At 50.4% G+C, this 5,000-nt stretch overlaps 1 protein-coding gene across 14 annotated transcripts in view; it reads left to right on the top strand.

Moving 5' to 3' along the window:
* The window catches only part of Nrg (Neuroglian), a 141,442-nt gene that overhangs the window by 69,821 nt on the left and 66,621 nt on the right, over positions 1-5,000 (top strand). For 4 of the 14 annotated variants that reach the window (XM_086539623.1, XM_086539628.1, XM_086539621.1 and 1 more), the window contains exon 2: positions 1-35. This exon is cut by the window's left edge and continues 23 nt beyond it. The exons of 4 other annotated variants lie outside the window; for them this stretch is intronic. The gene's annotated coding sequence lies outside the window, so the exon portion shown is untranslated. Of the gene's footprint in view, positions 36-4,057; positions 4,182-5,000 lie in introns of those variants that run through there. 6 more of the 14 variants (XM_086539630.1, XM_086539622.1, XM_086539619.1 and 3 more) reach the window with 3 other exon arrangements.

Here is a 5,000-nt window from a genome sequence, read left to right as displayed (position 1 = left end):
CGGGGCAGTCGTCACCGGCCGGCATTAGGGGACAGGTCAGTTTGAAACGATTATGAGTAAGAGTGAGTGAGTGAGTGAGTGAGTGAGTGAGTGAGTGAGGGAGGGAGTGAGTGGGAGGCAGGGCATGTGAGTGTGTGAGTGAGGGCATGTGAGTGAATGAGGGTATGTGAGTGAGGGAGGGATGGAGGGTATGTGAGTGAGTAGGGGTATGTGAGTGAGGGAGGGAGGGAGGGTATGTGAGTGAGTGAGTAGGGGTATGTGAGTGATTGAGAGGGAGGGTGAATGAGTGAGGGTACGTGAGTGAGTGAGTGAGGGTATGTGAGTGATTGAATGAGGGTATTTGAGTGATTGAATGAGGATATTTGAGTGAGTAAGAGTGAAAGTGAGAGTGAGCGTGTAAAAGTGTGATTGAGAGTAAGGGGCAAAGAGAGAGAGAGAGAGAGAGAGAGAGAGAGAGAGAGAGAGAGAGAGAGAGATATATTATTTGGCATGAAAGGAGCCTCGTACTTGGGAGTTTTTTATCGAGCAGATATTCATTCGGTGCATGAATACTGAAGTATTATATATACACTGTGCATTTATTTGTGTGTGTGGGAGAGAGGGAGAGGGAGAGAGAGAGAGAGAGAGAGAGAGAGAGAGAGAGAGAGAGAGAGAGAGAGAGAGAGAGAGAGAGAGAGAGATATTATTTGGCATGAAAGGAGCCTCGTACTTGGGAGTTTTTTATCGAGCAGATATTCATTCGGTGCATGAATACTGAAGTATTATATCTACACTGTGCATTTATTTGTGTGTGTGTGTGTGTGAGAGAGAGAGAGAGAGAGAGAGAGAGAGAGAGAGAGAGAGAGAGAGAGAGAGAGAGAGAGAGAGAGAGAGAGAAAGAGAGTGAGAGTAAGTACACGTATGCTGTGGCTGTACGCGAACGATATCGGAGAGCGGCGTGTCTGTTCCTGTTTGGACGGCGAAGTGTACGTGTGCGAGATGAAGGCGACTTCGCGAGGTAAGTTTGGTTGGTTGGTTGGTTGGTTGGTTGGTGGCCAAAAATAGGATCAATACATGTGAGACTGCAGGCAGGAGAACTCCCCATGACGGCCCAGGTACCGCCCCTGACGTCACCTTACGGGAATTTCCTGCTTGGCTCAGCACGGCCTCAGCTCTGCCCTGCCTCGCCCTGCCCTGCCCTTCCTTGCCCTGCCTTGCCTTGGCTTGGCTTGGCTTTCCAACCCCTAACGATGTTTCTCCCTCTGACCTTACCTGCCTGGCCGCGCCTCATGAGTGGGGGTTGGCATTGCCCATGACGGCGCGCCCGTACCTCCTCCAGGGCGGCCGTGCCTCCTCCTTCGCCATTAGAGTTTGAACGGATAGATTTTTTTTTAAACCTTGTGCCATCAGGAAGACGACAAAGATTTTTTTCCCCGTGACTTATCTGTACTATTTCCTTTCCCCCCCCCCCCTTTTTTTCCCCCTCTCTCTGCGCGTCGACCGCAGAGGATGCCACTGTTTTATCCCCCGGGTGACATGCTTCCCTTTTCCTATTTTTCCCCCCACTTTTGTAGCCGGGTCCCCCTCCTCTTGCACCGCTGCAGTGTATGCAATTGATTTCCCCAAAGGACTAAAACTAGATCATTCCGCCGCCGCCATTCTCGCTTCTCCTCTCTCTCTCGGTAAGCCACATTCACAACTCAATCTTGTGTCCAGTTAACATGTAAATGAAACCCTCGGTCGTCTCTGCAACGCACAGTCCCTTCCCTTATGATGTCATCGCGTTGCATTCGGTGGGATGGCAGTCTAATGCACCGGCTTGTCTGAGGGGGCGTTCCCTCTCTTCTCCTCTTTCTCCTTGCGCCGGTATCGTCATCCTTGTCTATTTCCATCCTCCTCTTCATCTTCTTTTTCCTCCTTCTCCTTCCCCTTCTCATTCACCTCCTCCTCCTCCATCTTCTCCTTCCCCTTCTCCTTCTCCTTCTCCTTCTCCTTCTCCTCCTCCCTCCCCCATCTACTTCTCCTTCATCTCCACTTTCTCCTCCTCTTCCTCCTCGTATCCTCTCTCTTCTCCCGTTTCCCTCGCCCTCTTCATGAGCTCTTACGTGCTCCATCTTGCTAATACTACTCTTCTTCGTCCTCTTTAATCTGTGATTTGAGTGAGAGTGTGGAAATTAGTATGTGTATGTATATGTGTGTGTGTGTGTGTGTGTGTGTGTGTGTGTGTGTGTGTGTGTGTGTGTGTGTGTGTGTGTGTGTGTGTGTGTGTGTGTGTGTGTGTGTAAATTAGTTGCATTATGAGTGTCATTGTGAATTTGAGTTAGTGGGTGTGTGGGTGTGTGGATGTGTGGATGTGTGGATGTATGCGCGCATGAGAGATAGAGATAGAGAGAGAAAGAGAAAAGAGGGAGAGGGAGAGGGAGAGGGAGAGGGAGAGGGAGAGAGAGGGAGAGAGAGGGAGAGAGAGAGAGAGGGAGAGAGAGAGAGAGAGAGAGAGAGAGAGAGAGAGAGAGAGAGAGAGAGAGAGAGAGAGAGAGAGAGAGAGAGAGAGAGAGAGAGAGAGAGATAGAGAGATCTTAGTACATTTTAGGAACAGCCGGGTATTTAGTTACCGCAAGAGGAAGGCGTGGAGAGAATAAAGACAGGTGTTGAGACTAGGTGAAGCTATGGGACGTCGGGTAGCTACTTCAGACCATTTTGTTCTGATCATAGCGAGCCCACAGGCATTCGACGCATCTCTCTCTCTTTCTCTCTCTCCCCCTCTCCCTTTCCTCCTCCATCCCTTCATTCTTTTTTCTTGTCCCTCTCCTCTCCTCTCCCTTCCTTCCCTCGCCCGCTCTTCCTCCCTCCCTCCATTCCCCTTTTCTTATCCCTTCTTTTCCCTCCCCTCCTTCCCACGATTCCCCTACTTCCCCCCTCGCTCACCCCCTCTTCCCCCTCCCCCTCCCCCTCCCCCTCCCTCTCCCTACCTGTCTTCCTTCCCTCCCTCCCTCCCTCCCTCCCTCCCTCCCTCTTTCGATTCTGTCTCCTCAAACACACTGGTTGCAATGGCGCATGCATTTGTGTCCTAATGCGCGGACACTTCACTCTATCCCGGAATGGATGCCCGCCGTGTCTGCGAATCTGGAGGAGGGAAAGGGCTACGTGCTTGAATGTGTAAAAGTTGAGGTAGGGTCTCGAGAGTCGGAAGGGGGAGGGGAAGGAGAGGAGAGGAGAGGAGAGGAGAGGAGAGGAGAGGAGAGGAGAGGAGAGGAGAGGGGACTGGAAGGGGGGGGGGGGAGGCGAGGGGTGAGCGGCGGGGGTGGGGGGGGAGGTAACGAGAAACGAGAGGGATTTTAAGAAAGCGGAGCAAAGAGTAGACACGATTTAATGGAAACTGACATGAAGACAGTCATGAGCGTACATGGTGCATCGATGGAAATGACACGGTGAAACGGAAAATACAGTCATCGATTGCCGAGTATTTATCATTATTATTATAATTTGTATTATTCATATATTTATTTTATTTTATTTTACCTTCAATAGCGGTCACGTTCGTCCAGGACAGGTTTTATCACCGGCTACATTGACAACCGTTGAAAGTTTTTTTTTTTGCTTTTCTTTTGCTTGTTGGAGAGGTCTTATGCTTGTTTCTCCTCTTGTGCACTCGGCTTTGAAGACAGTGAGTGGAGTGGCCTTGCAACAATCCAACATCTCTTAGCAGGAAGCTTATTTTAGGAGTGATGTCTGTGATGATATTAAGGCTCTGGAAATACTAAAGAAGGATCAGGCTTTTACACGAGAAGAAAATGAATGTAGCGAGAATAAATCACACATTTTATGAGTGAAGGATATGCAATGACGGAATTTGCAAGTTTAACGGAGTGTCACGTCCGGCCTGTGACGTCACACGATAGCAGAACAAGCGTCGGTGGCAGGAACGTTTGGCGCCGCGGGGCTTGTGATTTCCGGACCAGTACAGAGTCTGTACCGGTCCTGCTGCCTCCGCCATTGCGCCACACTTTTCGTCACTATTTTGGTGCCGAGAGGAAGTTGAGGATGACTGTAGCATCATGGTAATGCAGTCGGGGGCCACAGTGCCAAACCCGACACCATCGCTGCAGGATATACTTTACCGTCCCTCCCCCCCCTCCTCGCCACGACCTGCTTGTGAGCGGAGTTTCCCCCCGTAAGGAATTTCCTCCGTCGCGTTTTTTTTTGTGTGAGTCGATTTCTTTCGTTTATTTGTAGTGCTATTACTCGCTCTGCCTGTTGATCGGCGAGCCAATTTACTCGACGGCGTCAGTGCGGGACCCAAGTGGTCGAGGGCGAGTCGAGGTGTGCGGAGGGAGGCAAAGCAGCCGCGGCAGTGAAGTGCTCTCGAGGGCAATCACCGTCAGTTTTCTCTCGCATTGTTCCACGCACGGTTGCCACATGTCCCCCGCCAGCTTCTCCTCCTCCCCCTCCCCCTCAACCCTCACGTCTTGCCGGTGTAGCACCCACCACCTCCAGCGAGTGTCAGATACAGTCACCAAATCACCCGGTCGGCGCAAGGGCTTCCGAAAAGGACTCGTCATGACGTGGCGTTTTTTTTTTTTTTTTTAAGGACCGGGTCATTGGCATAACCATTACAGTGTCCTTTTAAAGCAGTACCTTGAGATAGTGAGAAATCTTTCGTCTCGGTTATTCGTATGATAACTGAACTGCCTTCCTGACACTTGGATCGGACTACTGACAGTTGAACTACTCTCCTTAGAACCAAACAGCCTCTCTGACAGTTGAACTGCCTTTTTGATACTTCAAGTGCTCTCAGGATTACTTACGAACCCTCTTCAGTGACAGCTGGAGTGTCATTTGGAATTTTTTTTTGGCAACTTTTCTGAAAGCTTTATTTCCTTTCTCCGCGTCTGGTCGGAATTTCGGATAGAGGACGACATCCTTTTCTCTGTAGTCGCTGGCGATTCTTTCTCTCTCTCTCTCTCTCTCTCTCTCTCTCTCTCTCTCTCTCTCTCTCTCTCTCTCTTTCTCTCTTTCTCTCT

This window comes from Penaeus japonicus, unplaced genomic scaffold (genome assembly GCF_977035675.1).
Source record: "Penaeus japonicus unplaced genomic scaffold, GWHDUDI00000001_assembly GWHDUDI00000009, whole genome shotgun sequence".
Taxonomy (NCBI): Eukaryota; Metazoa; Arthropoda; class Malacostraca; order Decapoda; family Penaeidae; genus Penaeus; species Penaeus japonicus.
The sequence above is the reverse complement of the archived record's forward strand: the minus strand, read 5'-3'. Positions and strand labels throughout refer to the sequence as shown.